Source organism: Triticum dicoccoides, chromosome 7A, assembly GCF_002162155.2.
Source record: "Triticum dicoccoides isolate Atlit2015 ecotype Zavitan chromosome 7A, WEW_v2.0, whole genome shotgun sequence".
NCBI lineage: Eukaryota > Viridiplantae > Streptophyta > Magnoliopsida > Poales > Poaceae > Triticum > Triticum dicoccoides.
Window position 1 is genome coordinate 165,714,753 of NC_041392.1, and position 11,901 is coordinate 165,726,653.

The window sequence follows — 11,901 nt, forward strand, 5'->3', positions numbered from 1 at the left end:
TGGAATCATTTTTTGAATTACCGAAATTTCTTCTAAAGGTTGTCAAAAAAATGGAACAAAAATATTCTGAAGAAATTTTTATAATAACTATTTTTTTTGGTAATCAAAAAAATTTGTAAAAATGCAAAAAAAAAATTGAATTTAGGGGGAAAAAATTGAAAACAAGAAATTTTGGGAAACCTGAACATTTTTTTAAAAACCTTGAACATTTTTTGAAAAGTAAAAATAAAATCTGAAAGGAAATAAAAAAGAAACAAAAACAGAAACGAAAAAATGGAAAAGAAATAGAAAATGATAAAGAAAAACCCAAAAAAGAGAAAAAAACAAGAAATAAGAAAAGAAACAGAAAACCGGTGAAAAGAAACAAAAATTGGTTCAGGGAATCTTCTGGAAGGTTCCGAAAACCGGATGGGTAGTACTCACGCTATCTACTCAAATGTGCCGGCCCACTTGGGTCGGTCGGCCGCTCGCCTATTCGTCGCTCTGCCAACTTGCTGCAACGAGCGGCAAATAGCAAACCTTTTGGTTCTCCAGTACATATGGACGGTCCAGTTTTCGGTCAAAGTTGTCAGAACACGGCCCAATTGACATACCCATGACAACACTAGGAGACTTTGCCATTAACCTACCTAGGTTGGGTTAGGGTCTTCGGGTCCGATGAATATAAAAACACTTATCGGAGAGGTTTGCTGGAGTTCCTCGGATATTCGAGGTACATCACTTCTCGGACTAAAGCATGGTTAGAATAGAGGAAGATGCCGAAAGGGATAACTGAACCAGTTTGCAAGGACTTTGGATCCAAGGGTGAGCTCGAACATGAAATCAACATATGAGCATTAAGTTTGTTGAACTCGCCTACGAAGCCATCGAAGATGAAGCCACTACAAGGAGTTGATCAATGTCCTCGGCTTGTAGACCACTTCACGGGATAATGTCCTAGACTAAGGGGTGCTAGGCAAGTCGGCCTGCCAGTCATGGGCCAGGTCGAGGACCCTTGGACAACCAAAGAATGGGCCATGTTTGCCAAGACCCACGGCATACTCAAGATGGAATACTCCGAAAACTTGGCGCATACTTCAAGGCATATTCAAATCATGGGCATATTTATCCCACATGTAGCCCTAGGTACCCCCGTTGTCTATATAAGACGAGGGTTTTTAGACCATAGGGCAAGATTCACACACACACGATCTTGAGGTAGACCATCATGTACTTTGTACTCCATTCAAAATCAATACAATAGAATAAAAATGATACGTAGGATTTTACCTCTTCGAGAGGGAGCCGGATCCCCTGACGTACTGCACCTTGGCATTGGGCCACTGACATGTTGGCCCGAGTACACATGGCAGTGAGCCAATGGCACGTCAGAGGGGCTGGTCCCTTCGAGAGGGCCCGAACCTGGTTAAACATCGTGCCCCTCTTTGTCCTATTACCATCAAGCTAAGATCACCGGCTCGGGACCCCATATCCGAGATCAGCCGGATTTGACTCCGACACCCACACCAAGAGGCATATCCGCAATGCCATACGAATACATTATATACACATAAAAGGGAAAAGCCAACTCATTCAATACATCAGCGGAACGCAAATCTTGGAGCAGATCAACGACAGAGGATCCGTTTGCCGCCGGACCACGTGCCTTAAATCCTCTCCCAGCAAAATGTGATAATGCAAAGGCCTCGAACCAAACAGCATCTGTAGTCACATACTCACATCCACTTTTAAAATAGAAGCATCAGTTTTCTATTCTGGATGGACTGCTGACTAGTAGCACAACAAGCTTTGGATCTACTTGGGGTTTCCACTTAATAATAAACAATGTACAACTGCTAACATCAATGTCACCCATTTTAGACTCTGCATGCGTTTCAATATTTGAAAATGCATGCCCCATTAATTTTGTAAGTAGCAGTCACCATCTTCATTGATCTTTCTTGTACTAGTATATCCTGACTCCCTACTCTTGGTGCTTTTACTTACCTTGGACTGGAAGCATGCATGCATCCCGACGTTATTTGACTTTAGGAGTTTGCATAATCCCAGATGAAACAACGCATTTCCATAATTATATTTGTATATATATCCAAGCAACATAATCTCATGCACTGCGAACTTTACAAAGTTTCCCTCTCTACGTTAAATCTACTGAGCGATTAGTAGGAGGAAGCGCTTGTCACCTGTATTGTACATCTCGGAAGACGAGGACCTGCGTGGTGCCAATCCTGAACGCAAACTGCAAACGAGCCATGAGTGCACGTCTGGTTCCGGGGGTTTCTTGAGGTGGTTGCGGAGGTTGACTTGGTTGCGTAGAGGTGCCTCCACCGGCCAAGACCACATAGACGACAACCCAGCCCCTTGAGAAATCCCGTCGAGCGGAGTAGTATATATATAGTATTTTTTAATTTGAGGAAGCTACCTTAATTAAGGAACTAGAGGCTGGGGCGCGCCCTAGCGCGCCTCTTGTGCGATCCTGTGCGCACTTGCCTTGGTGGTGGAGTTGCGAATGTGCATATGCGTTTTAGAGTGCCTCAATTGTTAAAATATGAATACAATTAACACAAGCTTAGGAGAAAAGTGTTCGATCATCATACATATAAGAGGTAGTAGGTGCATATTATAAGATAGGGCAGAGTCTTACAAGGTGAATGATAGAGCACAGCATTGAGATAAGCTAAAGACGAATCCTGCTGATGACCTTATGCCTAGAGACGATGCGATGGACGGTGAGGGAGAGACGATGTGATGACCTTATGCCTTTCCTTGCGCTTGAAATGGAAGGCGCAGATGTCGCCCTCCTGGATGTTAGCATGGTGACGAAACCATGATCAATCCGTCGTGATGGTGGCCCTCTTGCCGGTTTCAAACATGAAGCGATTGTCGCAGTTCACGGTGCCGTCTGCGAGCTTCAGTGGAAGGGTGTCATCATTTCCGTCAACTTCAGTGGAAGGGTGTCATCATTTCCGTCAATGTACTTCTGCCCTCTGTGTACTCTACCTGAAAATACTATGAAGACAAAGAGAAGCACTTAATTGATGGCAAGACTTCTTCTGAAATATTAGACATGTACAACTCATCTGATCCCCTTTGGCCGGGAGCCATGAGTCAAAGATTTTGAAACTGCAAGAGTACGACACACGATGCAGAGAGCTAGCCATTCATGTAATTAATACTGAAGCGAAAATCTTAATCAATGACCAAACTAAAATAATACTCCCTCCATTCCGAAATATAAGTCTTTTCTGAGATTCCAAATGGGGACTACATACGCAGCAAAATGAGTGAATCTACATTTGACAATATGTCTATATACATCCATGTGTAGTCCTTATTAAAATATCTAAAAAGACTTATATTTAGGGAAGGAGGAGTATAATCTGGACTAATCCAAAAGCCAATGAGATAAATCATAGACTAAATGAAACTAATGATCGAACTACAAAGAGCAAATATGACCTTGTAATGCCTGAAAAGTGTATCTGAATGTTATGATAGAAGTGTCCATGAGAATAGAGTTGAAGCTATACATGATGGGTTGCACCCCCGTTTAGTGTGACTCGAGGTGCAGTAGCGCGTTCCTACCTGCGACGGGTGCGGTTCTTGCGGATATGGTTGCCGCATAGCGCCGCCGACGTGGCCATCTTTTTACATGAGGATTAAGAAAAGGCTTAAAGTTTGGATAAAAATAATATTAGTTCATGAAACAATTCTAGATATTAACCACCACAAGCATGTCAAACCTTGACAAACCCAATTGAAACAGCAGTTCTAGATATAGAAAAGGAAAACATCAATGGCATAAAGCGGGCGACCAGAGGAACGCTGAACTGCGCGACATTATAGAAATAGCCATATAATCACCATCCTTGAGTTGGTAAACATAATCAAGTTCTTGAAAAATCTCTTCAATTTGTGTTTGTACCCTGAATCTCTGGTCAAGTCATAATCCAGTGAAACATTTCTAGATCCCCAGAAAGTACTTTTCTTCTAGTATGCTACTATCTTGAATCAGATGGTCTAATTCAGGTGGTATTGATAAACTACAACACATTAATTTCATAATAAGAATGCAACTGATTGTGTAGGAACCGTATTGCAGGAAACGGGAGACAAATCAGAGGAACACAAATTTATAACAAAACATCGACAAAATTTGTCCGAGAGTCACGAATCAAAGATTTTAAAACAGCAATTCTACACACAAACCAAATTTCTAGATCTCCATGTAATGAACGGATGTAAAGAAAATTGTAAAACACGAGTCTATGCACAACCCATCTCATCCCCTTTGGCCGAGAGGCACGAATCAAAGAACAGTAATGTCAAATATCCCCTCATGTCTGATAATTTTTACTGGCATTGGTGTATGTGTCAATAATACCCTCAATGTTTGCATCATGCAAAAGAACTGCATAATGTGAAGCTAGAATTTGAAGTACGAAAAAAATGCATTCTTATAGAGCAGATGTAATTTGAAGCTGGAATGTATAAAAAGTGCACTCAAACAGATTTCATTGCAAATAAAAAAACATGCTTGAGATTTGAACCCTGCCCCGCTATGAATAGGACAAACTACTCAACTCAGTTTCAAGAATTATCATATAAAAATCTCATGCCGGATAAAACAAATCACGCGTCATTTTGCTAGCGATAGTTTTGCGTCTCTTTCTTTGGATTGTAATGAACATTATAGTTAACCAATAAAGGTCCCTATTTTCCTTAGAAACATTAGTGCATTGAATAAATGTAGGCAAGAGTAGCTAATACCTGGCTGCAATTGGAGCATCAGTAGTTCCAACTTATCGTGTAGTACCAAGCAGAGGCCATCAATCAGCCATCGCCCATGTGATCGGACTAAGTTTGGAATACCTAGGAAAACATATTGCTTTATGAGTGATGTGATGCCATGTAATTTTAATAGGGAAAAGGCAGAGAAGATATGTTCTCATGTGAAATAGGAATCAACCTATTGTTGATGGTATTATATTAGAAACAAGTAAACTACAAATTCCGATACAACAAGAATTTTGGACCTGAACAACAAACGATATAGATGGCATATAATGACATTTTCTTGACATAACATCTAGAGTTCCACAGTAAACAGGAAGTAGAAATCCATGAAATTCAAAATACGAACGAAAGCACGGCCTGCTGGGCGTTGCCCGCAGAAGCGGTGGGCAATTGGAATAGACAGCCAACTTGAATGTCGATAGGATCTAAACAGTATATACATAGGTAACTACCTTCATAGGTGATTTTTCTTAACCTGGGTCGTCACAAATCGTAACCGATAAGGAGAGAAGTTGATTGCATACATGTAGGTTCAAAGTGAGATGGATCACAAATTTATTATGATAAGTTCAAATGTTTGGAGAAGTATGTTCTAAACCCATTGGCCCCTTTGCAGCAGCACAAAATCGACGGTAAATCCTCAAGCAGTTTGCACGACTGTAATGACGTCAAGTAGCTACAAGAGTTTTGTTCCCGCAAAAAAAGAGTTGTCATTTGTCAAAGTGTTTAGACACTAACCATGTTATTTGAGATGGGAAATGTCCTTCGTAGGTGTATAGGAAAGGATCTTTGAGAGTACCTGGTAAGGTACAATTTTCTAGAAGCAGAAAGCCGCCAAAGAGGTGGGCAAACAGGATGGATACCGCAATGATGAGTGTCTGGCACTCCGAAACGGGTTGCGTTATAGCATCGATCATTCAATTTTTCAATATCCATCCACACCACAACAAATTAGTATAGCATGCTCAAAATTAATCTATCTGTAGCTGGACTTGAAGAACTGTCGCTGAACTTAAAGAAAAAAATGAATAGAATTAAAATGTATTAATTCAAAAACGACATGAAACATCATTGATGAACTTTGTATGTACCTAAGGGAAACATAAATGGGTAGTCCAGCAAAGCATAGTGTGGAACTGCAGATTCAGAATATTCAGATCATGTTAAATTAAATACCCGCATATACATGCAAATATATAGCTTTTAAATTTCACCAGTAAGTAATGACAACAGTTTGGCATTAGCAATACTGTAAAAAATAGCAGAAAGCATAGTTAAGTGACATCCAATCGCCTGGAAGAGAGTTCTCCACATATGTTTTTGGGAACATCCAGGAAATACAACTGAAGCTAGCAGTAATCTGAAAAACAGACCGACAACCATGCTCGATTGTAGATAAATACTACAGCAGCACATAATTTTTATAGTATACTGAATTTAGTAACCTGGGTAGGTAGCTACAAATTTGGATTCTGACCTCCCTCAAATTACCATCTCTTATTGTATCATACCAAGGCTTCCTCACATGACATCACATCTGAAGTGCCCATTACTAACTTGTATACTTTGTCCTGTTTATATATCTCCAGTACCTAAAAATGAGGAAGCCACATATTACAATCTTTTATTGCACCAAACCTTCCTCATACAACATCAAGAATATCAAACCCCAAAAAGTCAAGATAAACGTGCATGTTAGCATGTATTCCAGTTTTCACTGATCATATTTAAGATCATGTGGCATGTCTCACCATTAAGCACAGAAGCTTGAGACACGATGAAATACATTATATAGTAAGACATGATCTACCCCAGCTATGTGATGAGCATAACCACTTCAAAATATAGGAATCTGTTTGAAAAACTTCTAATCTGATTTGGTGGCAACTCTGGCTGCAGCGGCAAGTGCCCATGCACCTGATAAAATATAAACCTTGTAATTAATTTACAGGAAAATATAAAAGGAAGCAAAGAAATTAAGAAGTATACTAAGGGATGCAATAAAACATCACGCATCTCACGGTCAGATATGAACATAGTGTCAAGTCAACTAATTTTTCAGTCTAGAGAAGTAAAATTCTTGCTAATGAAAAAATTCTGCAATGCACGAGCTGCATGGAAGATGCAAAACACAATTAAGCATAGCTGATAGTTGTGTAAGGAAAGCATTACGCAAAACCTACATATCCAGAGGTAAAAAATAAACCTCAAGTGATGAATTAATTAGTGACCAAACTACATGATGTATCATATCCTCTGCTCTGAAAATATATGGGTGCAACAAGCACTGAAGAGTTATAACATGTACCGCACCTATAATAAGATTAGTAGCTCTCCTTTGCAATTTACAACTGATGTCCACCATGACATGCAAATTATCCGACAATAGCTAATCTTTGGCAAAGAAGAAAATTCTCTTCTGAAATATCAATTGAACCATATGACCTTATTTCAGGATGCGAAAGATCTAGGTAAAACAGAAATTTATGATACAGTCTATAGATAACAATACATATGGCTTTTAGTGCCCTATATACCGGTAGACATGACCATGAGCACAGATTCAAAGCCAAAAGGCATGGAAAGGAGTCAAATATTTACCATAGAAAAACAAAACTGGGAATGTCGAAAAGGCCGTAGACAGAGTATACAGATATAACGACACAGTAAGATCAATAACATGATGTAATAGTGGCTATGATTTGTTCCTGGTAAAACCATCACAGTGAAAAAAAAATTGTTGGACAAACAACCCTCTGTTTTTTATGTGTGGCTGGACAAACAACCATATGTTTTCATGTGTAACAATAACACTAATTTCAACTCAAACGTTGAAAATTCAGATCATGGCACCCTTTCATGCACAAAAGAACGAGACCACCAACATTTCGATTCACAAAGGAACAATAATCGTATGCCCTACCTGGATCCAGACAAAAAAACAAAAAGCATAAATTTAACATCCCCGCTAAAAACAAGCCAACATGGATACAAGGGAGCTACGAGAATCCAATGCACAGAGAATAGTACTTTTGGCTTTTACCAAAAAAGAAAGCCCTCATTGGCCAACCTGCACATCAATACACACAACAACCAGGACAAGCAGAACATACTGAATCCCAAAAACAAATTGCCATACAACTGCACATCCAACTTCAGAATATGAGTGGAAAGGAGGAGGAGAAGAGGGGTTGACCTGTCGATCCATGAACGAAGACGCAGGAGGGTGCTTATAAAGAATGTGCAGGCAGAGATCAAGGGAGGCACATCCAGGGGACCGACCAAGAGGAAGAGAATCCGCTCAAATCGGACCAATCTGCAGGGAAAATGAAAAAAAATCTCATATGAGTAGCAACCAATGAACAGGAATGTCCAATCACAATTGGGAGCAACCATCGCATTTGAGGCGAAGACCAACTTCAGAAACAAGGGGGCATCTTCTTCCTCCCCCGTGGCCTCCTGCCCTCTCTCCCACGACCTCCATGGCCTCCTCTTCTTCCTCCCCCATGAATTTCATGCCCTCTTCTCCTTCCTCCCCCACGACCTCATCTCCTTCCTGTAAGAGGTTAGGGTTAGTTGTGCGGGTGCGCCTGGGGGCGTACAGCAGCGGCTAGGGCGGCAAATCGGTAGAGTGAGGCGAGGAGGAGCCTTGCCTGTTGATGGCGGCGTCGGAGTTGGCCGTGCCCAGGAGGAACGGACGTGGCGGCGGCGGTGGCGGCGGCGGCGATTTGTGGAGAGAGAGGGAGTCGGGAGAGCAGGAGGAGAAAGGGGATGGAGGGAGCTGCCTATCTGAGACTGCGATCGATCTTTTTTAATTTTTTTATCTCTCCCTTCGGCACAGTAAAGTGATGACCTGGATAGCCCCAGCGTTCGCTCTTCACGCGACTGTTAATGGGTTTAATTGTCATCAGACCGTGCGTGTAGTCAAGCAAGCAAGTCTTTCCTCTGCGAAAATTAACGACCATGGTTTTTCCCAGAAAAAACAAACCCTCAACAGGTGCCTACCGCTCCCTGAGATGCAGTGAATCTGCTGTGTCCCTAAGCATTATTACCTGCCCATGTAGTTAGCTGACACAATCGCGTGTGCTACTCAAACAAGTTTTCACACAGCTAGAAAAGCAAGCTGAGCAGAAAAAAAAAATGTCTAACCAGGTGCCTCGCCTGCCGCGTAGATGACGCGTCGACACGGTAATCCTCCCCGCCACCGCCAACGGGCTCGTGTCGCCCCTCTCCCTCAACGCGGCGGCGACTATGGCGACCATGGCGACGTAGGCTACGTTACGGTCGAGTGCGTCGAGCGCTTTGGTGTAGTTAGTTGTTACTACTCCTACCGAATGCTGATGCCAGCAATTAACGCGAGCGCTGACCAGGCTAAATGGCACGCAAATTGTGGTGTGTGTGAATGCTCCGGGGCACGAGGTAATTTGTCAGGTTAGCACCATCCAGGAAGGTTCCCGGGAATCTCCGGGCAGTACAGGGCCAACATAATAACCACGATACGTCTCTGATCTGTGCATCTTCCTCTTTCCCAAGCGTTAGCGTGCCACGGCGCCTTTTCTCCGATCTTCATCCACCCGCCGCACGTCATGCCTTGCCTTCGCCCGCTACCCCGGTCGTCCCGTTGCATGCATGACCCTCCGCTGCTCCGGGTCCCACCTCGCCGTCGCCCACCGTGCGCCTGGTCGCCCGCCGTGTCGTCACGTTGCATGCTTGCCTTCGCCCACCCACACCGTCTTGGCCGCCGGCCGCGTGCACGGCCTCGTTATTCCCGTAAACCACGATCACCGTCGTCGTTGACCATTCGTGTTTATGCATGCATAGATTTCTCCTTTTCTTTATCTTGTCGCTATCTCGTACTGCGTCCCAATTCACACGTGGGGCCACCATGTCATCGGCGAGAGCTATCATCAGAGGATAAGAAAAGGAGACCGTTTCTCGATGCGTTGCACCACATGGCAGCATCTAAAGCGTACACATCAGGCGGCCGCCTCGTCAGTACTGTCTTAACTGCCGCCTTCGGACACGCAGAGCACCGGCCAAGAAATCTCTCCCGCACGCGGTCCCGTCTCGCCCTGCTGCACCGGTGCAACCTCGAGCTCCCCCGCCGATCTCTCTGTAAGCCACAAGAACCTCTACTTTTCCTGCGATCCAACCATACTGCTACTACAGGTTGTGTGCTATACCGCGAGAGTACGTAGCGTGGCGGCTGCCGGCCCTCCAGCGCGGAACCAGCGGCGGCGGCGGTGGTGGCGAGCTCCGCACGCGCGCGCGTGAGGGCCTCGGCCAGCACGCGGCGGCGGCGGCGAGCTCCACGCCCGTGGGAGCGAGGGCCTCGGCCAGCACGCGGCGGCGGCGGTGAGCTCCCCACGCCCGTGGGAGCGAGGGCCTCGGCCAGCACGCGGCGGCGGCGGTGAGCTCCCCACGCGCGGGCGCGAGGGCCTCGGCCAGCACGCGGCGGCGGCGGTGAGCTCCGCACGCGCGGGCGCGAGGGCCTTGGCCAGCACGCGGCGGTGGCGAGCTCCACACGTGCGCGCGCGAGGGCGGCGGCGGCGGCGGTGTCGAGCTCCGCACGCGCGAGCGCGAGGGCCTCGGCCACTGCACGCACGCGGAGGCGCTACTCGCTAGGCCAGCACGCACGGAGGTTCTCGGCAAGCACGCAAAGGCGCTAGGCCAGCACGCACGGCTGCACGCACGCGGCGGCAGCACGCAGAGGCGCTAGGCCAGCACGCACGGCTGCACGTACGCGGCGGCAGCACGCACGGCCGGCCCATAGGGGCCGGACACTGTCGGGGTTGTCCGTCTAGACATTTAGGAATAGGGATCCGGATATAGATGCTCCAAGTCGATTTTCACACTGAAACGGTTCTCTCCTAATTTCTTGCTTCTTTGTTTTGTGGATTGTTTATTACTTATCGCCTTTGTATTCGATTCGATCTCACCTTCATCTCATGTTTTGTAAACAGATCCTCCTTGCCGTGCCATGGCACGGCCAGCGTCCCTCGACTGTGATTCTGACGACTATGACTCCGACTCCGGCCATGCTTCCGGTGACGAAACTCGGCCCAATAAGCGTCTTGTGTATGATTCTGATGGAGGATTCTATATTAATGATGATGATGATGATGATGATAATGATGACGACGACGACGACGAAGATGATGAATAGAAAGCCACATCAGAGCTGGTAATTTTTTGATCTCTGATCATTCCTTCATTTTCTGGAAGTTTGTGTTGGTACTCATCGCTATGCTTATGAACATAATTTGCAGTTTCCTTTGTTCTTCTAAAAAGTTCACATTGGTAGTCTGGTCGCTATGAATATGAAGATAATTTGCAGTTTCCTTTGCTATGAAGATTAATCGATCTTAGTACTGAACTAAAAAAAATTAAAGATTACGTGTCTGTTTCCTTTGAAAGTAAGGGGACTGCTGTGAACTGTGAATATTTTGATGCAGTTTGTCCTTCCGCCTTATTTATTCATCCCGAGGAACCATAGAGTTCTATATACCAGCTAGTTCTGTTTCCTTCATGAGTATTTTTTTCGAATTAAGGAGCTTTCGCCCCTGATTTAATTTAATTGAAAAGGAATTACCTACGTAGTAGTGAGCTGAAGGTGATGTTTCACTTTATTAAAGAGGACAAGATCAACCACGGTCCATGGTACCTTTCTATATAAGGAAAGTGGAGTATCATAAATGGACTGATTAGAGGGGACATGCACAAGTCATAATTCAAACAAAAGACCTGGTGTTTGGTATGACCAAATATGTAAGTCGCTCGCCCATCATTCCCGCTCTGGGGCGGCCAGCCACTTCTTTAATGGGGCAACCCTTTCGCGGCTTCGTGGACCTCCTGAGATCTTGCGTCCCGTCACTTCGCCTATGCTTTCTTTTCTTTGGTATAATAAAGCTGGTCTGTTAGGTTACGAATATCAGTTTTGTTTGGCGGCTGTTTTGTCTTGCTTGCTTCGGCACATATCTTCTGTCACTTCCGCTTCGGTAGACCCCCTGTAAACACAAAGAGGGCTGAGATTGCCCAATACCCCTTCATAACAAAGGGTAGGATGGGCATAAGATTGCCCCGCCGGCCCGCCCGCCCGCAAAA

The 11,901-nt window shown here is 44.6% G+C and overlaps 2 long non-coding RNA genes across 6 annotated transcripts in view; one reads left to right on the forward strand and one right to left on the reverse strand.

Moving 5' to 3' along the window:
• Window positions 1-2,549: 2,549 nt before the first annotated feature.
• Window positions 2,550-8,347, reverse strand: LOC119327460. Of its 5 annotated transcripts, none has more exons than XR_005158516.1 (8): window positions 8,216-8,347; window positions 7,994-8,113; window positions 6,549-6,714; window positions 6,275-6,389; window positions 5,889-5,933; window positions 4,771-4,872; window positions 3,586-3,644; window positions 2,550-3,009 (listed from the first exon to the last, which is right to left on the reverse strand). It is a non-coding gene; the product is annotated as an uncharacterized LOC119327460 (long non-coding RNA). The 5 variants fall into 5 exon arrangements; XR_005158517.1 differs by having other exon boundaries at window positions 3,531-3,644; XR_005158520.1 differs by having other exon boundaries at window positions 3,531-4,411.
• Window positions 8,348-9,774: 1,427 nt separating this feature from the next.
• Window positions 9,775-11,901, forward strand: part of LOC119332629 — a 17,648-nt gene continuing 15,521 nt past the window's right edge. The window contains exons 1-2 of the long non-coding RNA XR_005161065.1: window positions 9,775-9,912; window positions 10,761-10,981. This is a non-coding gene — a long non-coding RNA (uncharacterized LOC119332629). The remainder of the gene's footprint in view (window positions 9,913-10,760; window positions 10,982-11,901) is intronic.